This window comes from Coregonus lavaretus (assembly GCF_964263955.1).
Source record: "Coregonus lavaretus genome assembly, chromosome: 27".
Taxonomy (NCBI): domain Eukaryota; kingdom Metazoa; phylum Chordata; class Actinopteri; order Salmoniformes; family Salmonidae; genus Coregonus; species Coregonus lavaretus.
In genome coordinates, this window is record NC_140014.1 from 20,236,489 (window position 1) to 20,253,732 (window position 17,244).

General features: G+C 50.8%; 1 protein-coding gene across 1 annotated transcript in view; it reads left to right on the top strand.

The window, feature by feature from the left end:
- Positions 1-17,244, top strand: part of LOC311103056 (ryanodine receptor 3) — a gene marked incomplete at both ends in the record, with an annotated part of 229,346 nt that overhangs the window by 51,560 nt on the left and 160,542 nt on the right. The window lies entirely within an intron of this gene.

Genomic DNA, 17,244 nt, shown 5'->3' on the forward strand with positions numbered 1-17,244 from the left:
TTGTATGCGTCTCTGTGTGTGGAGTAAAGGTGGTCTAGAGTTTTTTCCCCTCTGGTTGCACATTTAACATGCTGGTAGAAATGAGGTAGAACGGATTTAAGTTTCCCTGCATTAAAGTCCCCGGCTACTAGGAGCGCTGCATCTGGATGAGCGTTTTCCTGTTGATTAATGGCCTTGTACAACTCATTCAGTGCAATCTTAATGCCAGCATTGGTTTGTGGTGGTAAATAGACAGCTATGAAAAATATAGATGAAAACTCTCTTGGTAAATAGTGTGGTCTACAGCTTATCATAAGATACTCTACCTCAGGCGAGCAAAACCTTGAGACTTCCTTAGTATTTGATTTTGTGCACCAGCTGTTGTTTACAAATATACACAGACCGCCGCCCCTCGTCTTACCGGAGTCTGCCGTTCTGTCCTGCCGATGTAGCGTATAGCCTGCTAGCTGAATGTTGTCATTGTTGTCGTTCAGCCACGACTCCGTGAAACATAAGATATTACAGTTTTTAATGTCCCGTTGGTAGGATAACCGTAATCTTAAATCGTCCATTTTATTCTCAAAAGCTTGAACGTTGGCTAATAGGATTGATGGGAGAGGCAGTTTACTCGTTCGCCGTCGGATCCTTACAAGGCACCCGGATCTGCGTCCACGATATCTCCGTCTCTTCCTCACGCGAATGACGGGGATCTGGGCCTTGTCGGGAGTCTGTAGAATATCCTTCGCGAACGCCTCGTTGAAGAAAAAGTCTTCGTCCAATACCAGGTGAGTAATCGCTGTCCTGATATCCAGAAGCTCTCTTTGGTTATAAGAGACGATGGCAGAAACATTATGTACAAAATAAATTACAAATAACGCGGAAAAACACACATAATAGTACAATTGGTTAGAGGGCTGTAAAACGGCAGCCATCTTCTTCCGGCGCTGTCTCTAAGCACCAAGCCTACGGTGTGCGTCGACAGCCCTGCCCGGCCTGTCCCTGCTCCACGCACCAAACCTACGGTGTGCGTCGACAGCCCAGCCCGGCCTGTCCCTGCTCCACGCACCAAACCTACGGTGTGCGTCGCCAGCCCAGGCAAAGCATCAATACAGGACTAAGATCGAATTGTACTACACCGGCTCCGACGCCCTGTGGCAGGGCTTGCAAACTATTACAGACTACAAACGGAAGCACAGCCTCAAGCTGCCCAGTGACACGAGCCTACCAGACGAGCTAAATTACTTCTATGCTCGCTTTGAGGCAAGTAACACTGAAACATGCATGAGAGCATCAGCTGTTCAGGACGACTGTGTGATCACGCTGTCCGTAGCTGATGTGAGTAAGACCTTTAAAACTGTCAACATTACCAGGACATGTACTCTGAGCATGCGCTGACCAACTGGCAAGTGTCTTTGCTGACATTTTCAACCTCTCCCTGTCTGAGTCTGTAATACCAACATGTTTCAAGCAGACCACCATAGTCCCTGTGCCCAAGAACACTAAGGTAACCTGCCTAAATGACTACCGACCCGTAGCACTCATGTCTGTAACCATGAAGTGCTTTGAAAGCCTGGTCATGGCTCACATCAACACCATTATCCCAGAACCCCTAGACCCACTCCAATTTGCATACCGCCCCAACAGAACCACAGATGATGCAATCTCTATTGCACTCCACGCTGCCCTTTCACACCTGGACAAAAGGAACACCTTTGTGAGAATGCTATTCATTGACTACAGCTCAGCGTTCAACACCATAGTGCCCTCAAAGCTCATCACTAAGCTAAGGACCCTGGGACTAAACACCTCCCTCTGCAACTGGATCCTGGACTTCCTGACGGGCCGCCCCCACGTGGTGAGGGTAGGTAGCAACACATCCGTCATGCTGATCCTCAACACGGGGGCCCCTCAGGGGTGCGTGCTCAGTCCTCTACTGTACTCCCTATTCACTCATGACTGCATGGCCAGGCACGACTCCAACACCATCATTAAGTTTGCCGATGACACAACAGTGGTAGGCCTGATCAACGACAATGACGAGAAAGCCTTTAGGGAGGTCAGAGACCTGGCCGTGTGGTGCCAGGACAACAACCTCTCCCTCAACGTGATCAAGACAAAGGAGATGATTGTGGACTACAGGAAAAAGAAGAGGACCGAGCACGCCCCCATTCTCATCGACGAGCCTGTAGTGAAGCAGGTTGCGAGCTTCAAGTTCCTTTGTGTCAACATCACCAACAAACTAAAATGGTCCAAGCACACCAAGACAGTCGTGAAGAGGGCACGACAAAACCTATTCCCTCTCAGGAGACTGAAAATATTTGGCATGGGTCCTCAGATCCTCAAAACGTTCTACAGCTGCAGCATCGAGAGCATCCTGACTGGTTGCATCACTGCCTGGTATGGCAACTGCTCGGCCTCCAACCGCAAGGCACTACAGAGGGTAGTGCGTACGGCCCAGTACATCACTGGGGCCAAGCTTCCTGCCATCCAGGACCTCTATACCAGGCGGTGTCAGAGGAAGGCCCTACAAATTGTCAAAGACTCCAGCCACCCTAGTCATAGAATGTTCTCTCTGCTACCGCACGGCAAGCGGTACCGAAGCGCCAAGTCTAGGTCCAAGAGGCTTCTTTTACGCTGCTGCTACTCTCTGTTAATTATCTATGCATAGTCACTTTAATATCTCTACCTACATGTACATATACAGTGGGGGAAAAAAGTATTTAGTCAGCCACCAATTGTGCAAGTTCTCCCACTTAAAAAGATGAGAGAGGCCTGTAATTTCCATCATAGGTACACGTCAACTATGACAGACAAAATGAGAAAAAAAAATCCAGAAAATCACATTGTAGGATTTTTTATGAATTTATTTCCAAATTATGGTGGAAAATAAGTATTTGGTCAATAACAAAAGTTTCTCAATACTTTGGTATATACCTTTTGTTGGCAATGACACAGGTCAAACGTTTTCTGTAAGTCTTCACAAGGTTTTCACACACTGTTGCTGGTATTTTGGCACATTCCTCCATGCAGATCTCCTCTAGAGCATTGATGTTTTGGGGCTGTCGCTGGGCAACACGGACTTTCAACTCCCTCCAAAGATTTTCTATGGGGTTGAGATCTGGAGACTGGCTAGGCCACTCCAGGACCTTGAAATGCTTCTTACGAAGCCACTCCTTCGTTGCCCGGGCGGTGTGTTTGGGATCATTGTCATGCTGAAAGACCCAGCCACGTTTCATCTTCAATGCCCTTGCTGATGGAAGGAGGTTTTCACTCAAAATCTCACGATACATGGCCCCATTCATTCTTTCCTTTACACGGATCAGTCGTCCTGGTCCCTTTGCAGAAAAACAGCCCCAAAGCATGATGTTTCCACCCCCATGCTTCACAGTAGGTATGGTGTTCTTTGGATGCAACTCAGCATTTTTTGTCCTCCAAACACGACGAGTTGAGTTTTTACCAAAAACTTCTATTTTGGTTTCATCTGACCATATGACATTCTCCCAATCCTCTTCTGGATCATCCAAATGCACTCTAGCAAACTTCAGACGGGCCTGGACATGTACTGGCTTAAGCAGGGGGACACGTCTGGCACTGCAGGATTTGAGTCCCTGGCAGCGTAGTGTGTTACTGATGGTAGACTTTGTTACTTTGGTCCCAGCTCTCTGCAGGTCATTCACTAGGTCCCCCCGTGTGGTTCTGGGATTTTTGCTCACCGTTCTTGTGATCATTTTGACCCCACGGGGTGAGATCTTGCGTGGAGCCCCAGATCGAGGGAGATTATCAGTGGGCTTGTATGTCTTCCATTTCCTAATAATTGCTCCCACAGTTGATTTCTTCAAACCAAACTGCTTACCTATTGCAGATTCAGTCTTCCCAGCCTGGTGCAGGTCTACAATTTTGTTTCTGGTGTCCTTTGACAGCTCTTTGGTCTTGGCCATAGTGGAGTTTGGAGTGTGACTGTTTGAGGTTGTGGACAGGTGTCTTTTATACTGATAACAAGTTCAAACAGGTGCCATTAATACAGGTAACGAGTGGAGGACAGAGGAGCCTCTTAAAGAAGAAGTTACAGGTCTGTGAGAGCCAGAAATCTTGCTTGTTTGTAGGTGACCAAATACTTATTTTCCACCATAATTTGCAAATAAATTCATTTAAAATCCTACAATGTGATTTTCTGGAAAACAAAATCTCAATTTGTCTGTCATAGTTGACGTGTACCTATGATGAAAATTACAGGCCTCTCTCATCTTTTTAAGTGGGAGAACTTGCACAATTGGTGGCTGACTAAATAGTTTTTTCCCCCACTGTACCTCAATTACCTCGACTAACCAGTGCCCCCGCACATTGACTCGGTACCGGTACCCCCTGTATATAGGCTCGCTATTGTTATGTTACTGCTGCTCTTTAATTATTTGTTACTTTTATTATTTTTTTTTTTTTGGTATTCTTTCTTAAAACTGCATTGTTGGTTAAGGGCTTGTAAGTAAGCATTTCACTGTAAGGTTGTATTCGGCGCATGTGACAAATAAAATGTGATTTGATTTGTGTCGTTTATATAGTATTTGATTTGTGTCGTTTATATAGTGCTCTATTTAGGAATGACCTTATACAGTACAATGTCATCTGCATTTTTGATATCTGCAAGTTAGATCAGTCAGTTTAAATTGACTCGTCCCAAGCTGACTCTCTCCCTCCCAGCCATAACAGGCAACTACCTCACAGCCAGCCTCACATCAATTGTGATCCCTTCATGAATGATGGATGGCAGTTAGCAGCAATGGGCGGCCTGGCCTGCACCCCTCCCACCTCTGTGTTGGTCAGGTGAGACGGGAGGTCAGTGAGTGTGTGTGGGCCTTACCTAGCGTGTGTGATACATAATTCTGCTCTGAGACAGGGTTGAGAGACGAGGTAGACGGAGAGGGGTTTGGGGGTGCCAGACACGGGGACCAGACAGAGCCAGGGCCAGCCTGGGCTGTGAGAGGAGAGGAGAGTGAACCGCTCTGATTGACGAGGGCCGCCTGACGGCAAAATATGAGACACAAATCAATAGTGGTCTCATATGGCCCAAATCACAGCTCCCCCCGCCTCAGTGTGGAGACTGGAGAGTGATTGCATGTGCAGTAGTGGTCACTGGCCAAGTGTTGCTATGCCATGCAGGCTGTTTACGTCAATTCAATTAATAAAATAATGTTTTAAATTGATCCTGGACTTCATGTTTGTATGATCTGATTCTGATTTCTGGCAGTAGTTCACACCATAGTGCAGTGGTATAGTGAGTTGCAGCAGCAGCAGCAGAATCTCAAATCAAATAAAAAAAAAATTGTCACGTGCTGAGTACAACAGGTGTACACTTTACTGTGAAATGCTTACTTACGAGCCCTTTCCCAACAATGCGGAGTTAAAAAGTATGAACATTTGCACACAAAAAAATAAGAAATAGCAACACAATAAAATAACAATAACAAGGCTATATACTGAACAGAAATAAAAATGCAACATGTAAAGTGTTGGTCCCATGTTTCACGAGCTGACATAAAATATCCCAGAAATGATCCATATGCACAAAAGCATTTCTCTCAAATTTTGTGGCCAAATTGGTTTACATCCCTGTTAGTGAGCATTTCTCCTTTGCCAAGATAATCCATTCACCAGACAGGTGTGGCATATCGAGAAGTTGATTAAACAGCATGACCATTACACCGGTGCACCTTGTGCTGGGGACAATAAAAGGCCACTCTAAAATGTGCAGTTTTGTCACACAACACAATGCCACAGATGTCTCAAGTTTTGAGGAAGTGTGCTATTTGCATGCTGACTGCAGGAATGTCCACCAGAGCTGTGCCAGAGAATTGAATGTTCATGTTCAATGTCGTTTTAGTGAGTTTGGCAGTACGTCCAACCAGCCTCACAACCGCAGACCATGTTTAACCACGCCAGCCCAGGACCTCCACATCCGGCTTCTTCACCTGCGGGATCGTCTGAAACCAGCCACCAGGACAGCTGATGAAACTCTCCCATGCCCACCCAGTCATGTGAAATCTATAGATTAGGGCCTAATGAATTTATTTCAGTTGACTGATTTCCTTATGTGAACTGTAACTCAGTAACATCATTGAAGTTGTTGCATGTCGCGTTTATATTTTGTTCAGTACAAGGAGTACCGATACCAAGTCAATGTGCAGGGGTACGAGGTAGTTGATGTGATTGAGGTAATATGTACATGTAGGTAGGGTTAAAACTGACTAGGCAATCAGGATAGATAATAAACAGAGTTGCAGCAGAGTGTGAAAGAGTGTGAAAGTGTGTGTGTGTGTGTGGCATCAATATGTGTGTGTGTGTGTGTGTTTTGTGTGTGTGAGCGTATGTCAGTGTAGAATGTGTGAGTGTGCATAGAGCCAGTGCACGAGAGTCTGTGCAAAAAGAAAGGGGGTCAGTACTACAGCCCCGTCGATGTGAATGGGGATGTGGTCGGCCCTCCGTTTCCTGTAGTCCATGATCCGCTCCTTTGTCTTACTGATGTTGAGGGAGAGGTTGTAGTCCTGGCACCACACTGCCAGGTCACTGACTTCCTCCCTATAGGCTGTCTCATCGTCGTCGGTAATCAGGCCTACCACCGCTGTGTCGTCGGCAAACTTTAATGATGGTGTTGGAGTTGTGCGCGGCCACGCAATCGTGGGTGAACAGGGAGTACAGGAGGGGATTAAGCACGCACCCCTGAGGGGCCCCCGTGTTGAGGATCAGCGTGGCGGACGTGTTGTTGCCTACCCTCACCATCTGGGGCCGGCCCGTCAGGAAGTCCAGGAGGATTACTTTTATCCTATCCCAGGTGTTCCTTAAAGAGGTGGAGTTTCAAGTGTCTCCGGAAGGTGGTGAGTGACTCCGCTGTCCTGGCGTCGTGAGGGAGCTTGTTCCACCATTGGGGTGCCAGAGCAGCGAACAGTTTTGACTGGGCTGAGCGGGAACTGTGCTTCCGTAGAGGTAGGGGGGCCAGCAGGCCAGAGGTGGATGAACGCAATGCCCTCGTTTGGGTGTAGGGACTGATCAGAGCCTGAAGGTAGACGGTAGATATTGTTAATGGCTATAGTAGCTGGAAACGGCTGATTTTTTTATGGAATATCTACATAGGCGTACAGAGGCCCATTATCAGCAACCATCAGTCCTGTGTTCCAATGGCACATTGTGTTTGCTAATCCAAGTTTATCATTTTAAAAGGCTAATTGATCATTAGAAAACCCTTTTGCAATTATGTTAGCACAGCTGAAAACTGTTGTGCTGATTAAATAAGCAATACAACTGCCCTTCTTGAGACTAGTTGAGTATCTGGAGCATCAGCAATTGTGGGTTCGATTACAGTCTCAAAATGGCCAGAAACAAATAACTTTCTTCTGAAACTCGTCAGTCTATTCTTGTTCTGAGAAATGAAGGCTATTCCATGCGAAAAATTGCCAAGAAACTGAAGATCTCGTACAGCGCTGTGTACTACTCCCTTCACAGAACAGCGCAAACTGGCTCTAACCAGAACAGACTGAGGAGTGGGAGGCCTCGGTGCACAACTGAGCAAGAGGAAAAATACATTAGAGTGTCAGTTTGAGAAACAGACGCCTCACAGGTCCTCAACTGGAAGCTTCATTGAATAGTACCCGCAAAACACCAGTCTCAACGTCAGCAGTGAAGAGGCGACTCCGGGATGCTGACCTTCTAGGCAGAGTTGCAAAGAAAAAGCCATATCTCAGACTGGCCAATAAAAAGAAAAGATTAAGATGGGCAAAAGAACACAGACACTGGACAGAGGAAGATTGGAAAAAAGTGTTATGGACAGACGAATCAAAGTTTGTGGTGTTTGGATCACATTTGTGAGACGCAGACCAAATGAAAAGATGCTGGAGAAGTGCTTGATGCCATCTGTCAAGCATGGTGGAGGCAATGTGATGGTCTGGGGGTGCTTTGGTGGTGGTAATGTGGGAGATTTGTACAGGGTAAAAGGGATCTTGAAGAAGGAAGGCTATCACTCCATTTTGCAACGCAATGCCATGGACGGTGCTTGATTGGAGCCAATTGTCACGATCGTCGTATTGAATAGACCAAGGCGCAGCGTGATGAACGAACATGGTTAACTTTATTATCTTTAGTGATAATAGAAACAACAATCAACAAAACAACAAACGACTCGTAACGTCCTCGGTAACAATGACCAAACCAACTGGAACAAGAACCCACAAACACAAAGGGAAAACAGACAGTTTAAATATGGCTCCCAATCAGAGACAACCAACGACAGCTGACACTCGTTGCCTCTGATTGGGAGTCACTCAGGCCAACATAGAAATAAACACAACAGAATGAACACACCCTGGCTCAACATATAGAGTCCCAGAGCCAGGGTGTGACAGTACCCCCCCCTAAAGGCGCGGACTGCGACCGCGCCTCAACTTGAACAAAACAGGGGAGGGCTGGGTGGGCATACCTCCTCGGCGGCGGTTCTGGCTCCGCCCTTGCCCACCACCCTCCAATAAACCCCCCATAGCGCCCCTGGTCCAGTCTGGCCCCGCTGGCTGGAGCTGAACTGGACTTAGCAGGAGCGGTTAGCTTCAGCTCCGTAGTGGAGCAGTTGACCGGTACCTTACCAGGCACCGGTGACCCAGGCACGGGTTGTGCTAGACTGACGACGCGCATCCCTGGCTTGGTGCGTGGAGGAGGAACGTGCCTTACCAGGCTGACGACGCGCACCCCTGGCTTGGTGCGTGGAGGAGGAACGGGCCTTACCAGGCTGACGACGCACACCGTAGGCTTGGTGCGTGGAGCAGGGACAGGCCGGGCTGGGCTGGCGACGCACCCCGTAGGCTTGGTGCGTGGAGCAGGGACAGGCCGGGCTGGGCTGGCGACGCACACCGTAGGCTTGGTGCGTAGAGCAGGGACAGGCCGGACCGGGCTGGCGACGCACACCGTAGGCTTGGTGCGTAGAGCAGGGACAGGCCGGACCGGGCTGGCGACGCACACCGTAGGCTTGGTGCGTGGAGCAGGGACAGGCCGGGCTGGGCTGGCGACGCACACCGTAGGCTTGGTGCGTGGAGCAGGGACAGGCCGGGCTGGGCTGGCGACGCACCCCGTAGGCTTGGTGCGTGGAGCAGGGACAGGCCGGGCTGGGCTGGCGACGCACACCGTAGGCTTGGTGCGTGGAGCAGGGACAGGCCGGACTGGGCTGGCGTCGCACACCGTAGGCTTGGTGCGTGGAGCAGGGACAGGCCGAACCGGGCTGGCGACGCACACCGTACACTTGGTGCGAGGGGCCGGAACAGGCCGGACCGTACTGGGGACACATACCACTGGCTCTACCTCGGGATCTGGAACGGGCCGGACCGGACTGGTAACACACCCCAGTACCTCTCGCCGTGCCTCTACACCTTCCTTCCCTACTTTGACCAGTGGCCCCCGTAACCTGGTGGCCTTCTGAATCCGCCCCTTTTCTGCCTCCGTCAGCCCCGTCGTCCATGCCGTGTGCCCCCCCCCTAAAAAAATTCTGGGGTTGCCTCTCGCCTGTCCGACGTTGACACTGCTGACGCCGCTGCTCCTCTCTCGCCAGGGCCTTAATCCTAGCCCATGGCCCTTTTCCCCCGAGCATGTCCTCCCAGGACCACACTTTGCCCACCTGGGCCATCGCCAACCTCTCCATCTCCTTTCCCGGCGCTTCCTCCCATGTCCAGTCCAAGATCTGCCCCCGGGCACGCTGCTTGGTCCTTGTATGGTGGGTTCTTCTGTCACGATCGTCGAACAGAGATGAGGACCAAGGCGCAGCGTGATGAACGAACATGGTTAACTTTATTATCTTTAGTGATAATAGAAACAACAATCAACAATCAACAAAACAACAAACGACTCGTAACGTCCTCGGTAACAATGACCAAACCAACTGGAACAAGAACCCACAAACACAAAGGGAAAACAGACAGTTTAAATATGGCTCCCAATCAGAGACAACCAACGACAGCTGACACTCGTTGCCTCTGATTGGGAGTCACTCAGGCAAACATAGGATAAAACAAACTAGAACCCCCAACATAGACATATAACACATAGAATAAACACACCCTGGCTCAACAAATAGAGTCCCAGAGCCAGGGTGTGACACCAATTTCCTCCTACAACAGGACAATGACTCAAAGCACAGCTCCAAACTATGCAATAACTATTTAGGGAAGTAGCAGTCAGCTGGTATTCTGTCTATAATGGAGTGGCTAGCACAGTCACCGGATCTTAACCCTATTGAGCTGTTGTGGGAGCAGCTTGACCGTATGGTACATAAGAAGTGCCCATCAAGCCAATCCAACTTGTGGGAGGTGCTTCAGGAAGCATGGGGTGAAATCTCTTCAGATTACCTCAACAAATTGACAACTAGAATGCCAAAGTTCTGCAAGGCTGTAATTTCTGCAAATGGAGGATTCTTTGACGAAGCAAAGTTTGAAGGACACAATTATTATTTCACTTAAAAATCATTATTTCTAACCTTGTCAATGACTACATTTCCTATTCATTTTGCTATATTTCCTATTCAAACTCATTTTATGTATGTTTTCATGGAAAACAAGGAAATGTCTAAGTGACCCCAAACTTTTGAACGGTAGTGTAGCTATACTAGATATATTGGATAATTGCAGTTTCCTGTTTATAGCTGTAATTGTCACGGTTCAGACAGACGACAAGAGGACCACAATTGCGTCACACCAGAAAGTTTATTAAAACTTAAGGGAAAAGGGAAGTAGGGAGTGAGTGAAGGCTCCAGGGGTTACTGGGAATAACAGGGATTCCGTCCAATGTGCTGGGTCTGTGCCCCCCCCCAGTGGCAGCGATGCGTCCGATGACGCCGGTGGTTGGTGGTCCAGAAGTCCTGGGGGGGAGGAAACACAGACACAACGGGGCGGATGAAACAAGGCAGAAGTACAGTTCAAGGGAAATCCAAATACGTTGTAGCAAGGCAGAAGGCTGGTCAGAGTTACCGGGATCGAAGAGTAGTCAGGAGTCGTAATGGCAGAAAGCAGGTCTGGTTTTCCTGGGGCAGAAGAGTATCCAAGAATCAGGCAGGTCCGGGGTCACAAAACAAGGGTGAGCCAGAAGCGCGAGCAAACAGGTTCCGGGTGTGAGCTTTGCAGACGATCTGACAAAGGAGAGCTGAAAGACAGGGCTTTAAATACTGGGAGAGGTTAGTGGGTAATGCAGCGCAGCTGGCAGAGTAATTAGAGCCGAGCAGAGCAGGGACAGGTGGAGCTAGTTAGGCTGAGTAGAGAGAGAGTGGTGAGCAGAGTGGAAGATAGTGGAAACAAATTAAGGTGGTAACCCGGTGGAGTGAGAGGGCTCATGACAGAACCCCCCCCCCAAGGGACGGCCCCAGAAGTCCCAAGAGCAACACCACGCCGGGCGGGAGGAGGGGAGCCGGAGGAGGGCTAGAACTCCTCCGAACGGTCCGAGCGAACGTCCTCATCCTCGGAGGAAGCCGGAGGGCCGTGGTCGGGAGATGGGACAGGTCCCGAGACAGGATCAGGCACAGGACAGGAAGCCGAGCGGGCAGGACGGTTAGGGATCCCTCTGGGGCGGCCCCTACGGATTGCAGGTTGATCAGGATGCCGTTGGTGGAAGGCGGTGATGAGAGTCCTATCCACAATCCGACTAGCTGGCACCCAGGTCCTCTCCTCAGGTCCATAGCCCTCCCAGTCAATGGGGCGGCAGGTAGCTTAGTGGGTAAGAGCGTTGTGCCAGTAACCGAAAGGTCGCTGGTTCTAATCCCCGAGCCGACTAGGTGAAAAATCTGTCGATGTGCCCTTGAGCAAGGCACTTAACCCTAATTGCTCCTGTAAGTCGCTCTGGATAAGAGCGTCTGCTAAATGACTAAAATGTAAATGTAAATGTACTGGAGACCCCTACCCCTCCGTCTGGACCGAAGCAGGCGGCGGACGGTGTAAACCAGACCACCATCGACGAGCTGTGGAGGAGGAGGACAAGGCGCAGCAGGGACCAGCGGACTCTCATGGATGGGCTTAATCTTAGACACATGGAAAGTGGGGTGCACCCTCATGGAATTAGGCAGTTGGAGCCGGACAGCAGTTGGGCTAATCACTCTTATGATAGGGAATGGGCCAATGAACCGAGGTGCCAGCTTTTGCGACTCCACCCTGAGTGGCAGGTTCTTTGACGACAACCACACCCTTTGACCAACATGGTAGGTGGGAGCAGGGATTCTCCGACGGTTGGCCCCGGTAGTGTAGCTGGCAACGGATCTGAGGAGTGTGGCTCGGGCTTGTGACCAGGTGCGGCGACATCGACGGGCAAAAGCAAGTGCAGATGGGCAAGTAACCTCCCCTTCCTGGCTGGCAAATAGAGGAGGCTGGTATCCATAAACACATTGGAAAGGGGACATACCGATGGCAGAGCAGGTCAGAGAATTGTGTGCGTACTCCACCCATGTCAATTGCTGCGACCAGGAGTGGGGGTTGCGTGAAGTCATGCATCGCAGTGCCTTCTCGAGCTCCTGATTTGCCCGCTCTGACTGCCCATTGGATTGGGGATGGAATCCGGAAGTCAGACTGACTGTGGCTCCCAGCAGGTGACAGAACTCCTTCCAAAAAGCGGAGGAGAATTGTGGACCACGGTCAGAAACTACATCCTTTGGCAGTCCGTGGATCCGGAAGACGTGTTCCAGGACCACCTGGGCGGTCTCCTTGGCGGTTGGGAGCTTGGGGAGGGGAATGAAGTGTGCCATCTTGCTGAATCGGTCAACTATGGTGAGAATGACGGTCATGCCACTTGAAGGGGGCAGCCCCGTGACAAAGTCAAGGGCGATGTGAGACCAGGGACGTCTGGGCACAGGCAGGGGCTGCAGCAATCCGGCTGGGGGCTGGCAGGACGACTTGTGTTGGTTGCAGATGGGGCAGGCTTGGACGAATTCCCGTACATCCTTTCTCAGAGAGGGCCACCAGAACCTCTGGGCGAGCAGGTTGTAAGTGCGGGTGGAGCCAGGGTGACAAGCTAGGCGGGAGTCATGTCCCCACTGAACGACCTGGGACCTCAGGTTTTCGGGGACAAAAAGGCGGTCAGCTGGGCAAGTGCTGGGACCTGGCTGGTTACGGAGAGCTTCCAGCACCTGTTCCTCAACAGCCCAGGTCAGAGCTGCTACGATGCAGGGACTTGGCAGAATCGACACAGGATCCTTGGAGGGGTTGTCATCCTTCTGGAATTGACGGGAGAGGGCGTCTGGCTTGGTGTTGCGTGATCCAGGCCGGTATGACAGAGTGAAATTAAACCTGGTGAAGAACAGGGCCCAGCGGGACTGCCTGGAGTTCAACCGTTTGGCCGTGCGGATGTACTCCAAGTTCTTATGATCGGTCCAAACGAGAAATGGAATGGTGGACCCCTCCAGCCAGTGACGCCACTCCTCCAAGGCAAGCTTCACAGCCAGCAGCTCTCGGTTCCCTATGTCGTAATTGCACTCAGAGGGGGACAACCGACGTGAGAAAAAGGCACAGGGATGGAGCTTCCTATCCTCCGCAGCCCACTGAGAAATCACAGCACCAACTCCCACATCCGAGGCGTCCACCTCCACAATGAATTGCCGGTCCACATCAGGCATCTGGAGGATGGGAGCGGAGGTGAACCTTACCTTGAGGGTACTGAAGGCCTTGTCGGCTGCTGGGGTCCAGGTGAAGGGTTGCTTGGTGCTGGTTAGAGCAGTGAGAGGGGCAGCAACGGTACTGTAGTTCCGGATAAACTTTCTATAGAAGTTAGCAAACCCCAGAAACTGTTGCAGCTTCTTTCTGTTCTCCGGAACTGGCCATGAAGTGACTGCTGATACTTTGGCAGGATCCATTTGGATACTTCCCTCTGCCACTATGTACCCCAGGAAGGCCACTGTCTTGACGTGAAACTCACATTTCTCTGCCTTGGCGTAGAGGGAATTCTCCAGAAGACGATGAAGGACTTGCTGGACATGGCGGGTGTGTTCAGACAGGTTTCTGGAGTAGATTAAGATGTCATCCAGGTAAACGAAGACAAACTTGTTTAACATGTCCCGCAGTACATCATTCACTAGAGCCTGGAACACAGCAGGAGCATTGGTGAGGCCAAAAGGCATAACCAGATACTCGTAGTGGCCTGTTGGTGTATTGAATGCGGTCTTCCATTCATCTCCCTCCCGGATCCGCACTAGGTGGTAAGCGTTTCTGAGATCCAACTTGGTAAAAACAGTGGCTCCCTGGAGCAACTCAAAAGCAGAGGTGAGCAGAGGCAGAGGGTAACGGTTTTTCACTGTGATGTCGTTGAGTCCCCTGTAGTCGATGCAGGGGCGAAGAGATCCGTCCCTCTTCCCCACAAAGAAGAAGCCAGCACCAGCCGGAGATGAAGATGAACGGATTAATCCTGCGGACAGAGAGTCATTGATGTAGTCCTCCATGGACTTTCTTTCAGGAGCAGACAACGAATAAAGACGGCCCTTTGGAGGGGCTGTTCCAGGGAGGAGGTCGATGGCACAGTCGTACGGTCGGTGAGGGGGCAGAGATGTGGCTCTTGCTTTGTTAAACACTTCTCTGAGACCATGGTAGCATTCTGGGACATTGGAGAGGTCAGGAGCGGAGTTAGTAGGTACTGGCCGAGGGGGTAGTGCGGCAGCAAGCAGGCAGGTTCGGTGGCAGTCCTCTCCCCACTCCCTGATCACCCCGGTCACCCAGTCGAGCTGAGGGTTGTGCCGGCGGAGCCATGGGTAACCCAGGATGAGGGGTTGGCCTGGAGAGGGGAGCAGGTGAAACTGGATAGTTTCTTGATGGTTTCCGGACAGACCCATCAAGACCGGGGCCGTGACATGAGTGACCGATCCGAGTAAGTGTCCGTCCAGTGCCCGGGCAGGAATAGGAGGTGTCAAACGGAGGTTCTCCAGTCCCAGTTGGCGTGCCAGCTTGATGTCCATTATGTTGGCTTCGGCGCCAGAATCCACCAGAGCAGCCAGGGTGTGAGTTGAGTCAGAGAGGCGGAGGTGAACTTGCAGCAGGGGTTTGCGGTCGGAGGACTGGATGGTCATTGAGCTCAACCGGACTCCCCCTATGCCCGGTGAGCTTCGGCTTTTAAAGGGCAGGTTACCACACGATGTCCATCACCTCCACAATAGAGGCAGAGGTTTGAGGTGAAGCGGCGCTGGCGCTCTGCAGGAGTGAGAGAGGCTCGCCCAATCTCCATAGGCTCAGACTGATCAAGCTGACTTGGGTGAGTGGCAGTAGATGACAGGAGCCCAGTCGGATCTCTCCGAATGCCGGTAGTTGGTGGACCTTGGCGCCCCCTCTCACGACGACGGGTCTGTATCCTTCTGTCGATCCGGACAGTCAGTGCGATGGCTTCATCAAGAGTGGAAGGCAGTTCATGGGAGACCAACTCGTCCTTGATATAGTCAGCCAAGCTATGGAAGAACGCGTCCACCAACGATGGTGTGTTCCAAGAACTTCGTCTTGCCAGGGTTCGGAAGTCGATGGAATGGTCTGCGACTGTACGTCTGCCTTGTCGAATACTGAACAGTTCACGAGACGCCTCTGCGGTTGGTGAATCCAGGTCAAACACCTTCAGCATCTCCTCAGCAAACAGGTCGAAGGTTGCACATGCGGGGGTTTGACGTTCGAACTCTGCTGTTCCCCAGAGTCGAGCTCGGCCCGTCAGGTGAGTGATGGCATACCCGACTTTAGCCCCCTCCGTGGCGAAGGTCCTTGGCTGCAAGGAGAACTGAAGTCGGCAGCTAGTCAGGAATGGCCGGACCTGGGTAGAATCGCCGTTGAACCGCTCGGGGTTTCCAATCTTGGGTTCCGGAGCAGCGGCTGCAATGACCGGGGCAGGTAACTCGGAGGCAGGGCTGGTGGGCAGACTGCCTGGAAACGGGCCGGTGGGCGGAGTGGCTGGGGTAAGGTTGGTGAGGAGTTGGATGATCATGGCGAGTTGTTGTTGCTGCTGCTGGAACTGCTGCTGGTGCTGCTGGAACTGCTGATGCTGTTGGTGGCCGACCTGAAGCAGAGAGGTGATGTCGCCGCTCATGCGGCCTAGCTCTCTCTCAGTGTGTTCCAGGCGTAGCATGGCGGTGGGTTGCTCAGGTTCGTCGGTTTCCATGTCGGGGGAAGTGTGCGCTGAGTCCATGATGGTCAGATCGTACTGTCACGGTTCAGACAGACGACAAGAGGACCACAATTGCGTCACACCAGAAAGTTTATTAAAACTTAAGGGAAAAGGGAAGTAGGGAGTGAGTGAAGGCTCCAGGGGTTACTGGGAATAACAGGGATTCCGTCCAATGTGCTGGGTCTGTGCCCCCCCCCAGTGGCAGCGATGCGTCCGATGACGCCGGTGGTTGGTGGTCCAGAAGTCCTGGGGGGGAGGAAACACAGACACAACGGGGCGGATGAAACAAGGCAGAAGTACAGTTCAAGGGAAATCCAAATACGTTGTAGCAAGGCAGAAGGCTGGTCAGAGTTACCGGGATCGAAGAGTAGTCAGGAGTCGTAATGGCAGAAAGCAGGTCTGGTTTTCCTGGGGCAGAAGAGTATCCAAGAATCAGGCAGGTCCGGGGTCACAAAACAAGGGTGAGCCAGAAGCGCGAGCAAACAGGTTCCGGGTGTGAGCTTTGCAGACGATCTGACAAAGGAGAGCTGAAAGACAGGGCTTTAAATACTGGGAGAGGTTAGTGGGTAATGCAGCGCAGCTGGCAGAGTAATTAGAGCCGAGCAGAGCAGGGACAGGTGGAGCTAGTTAGGCTGAGTAGAGAGAGAGTGGTGAGCAGAGTGGAAGATAGTGGAAACAAATTAAGGTGGTAACCCGGTGGAGTGAGAGGGCTCATGACAGTAATAACTATATTGATGACCAGAATGTGGTGATTAGTATCTGTACTGCCTCCAAATCGGTCTATGAATAAAACCAAATTCTCCATATGCTCAGCAAAATGCATGCTAAGTGTCTCTTGTCTCATGAACAAATCCAGCCCAAAGCAATGCACAGCTAGCTGCTTCATGATGCTCCTCAGCATACATTTAGCTAGATCATTATTTATTTTTAATCATGAACTCTCTAATCAATTACTTCAGCCTCATTTTTACTATATAAACAGTGTAAATAGCCCAAAGGATGTTCGGCAGACTTAAAGGGATACTTTTTGTTTGATAATCACATTAGCAGAAGACTTCCCAATTAACAGCCAGAAACAGAGAGCCTACATAGGAGAAAATATGTTAGTCATCAGTTTTAACTCCTCAGAGTAGGTTGTCC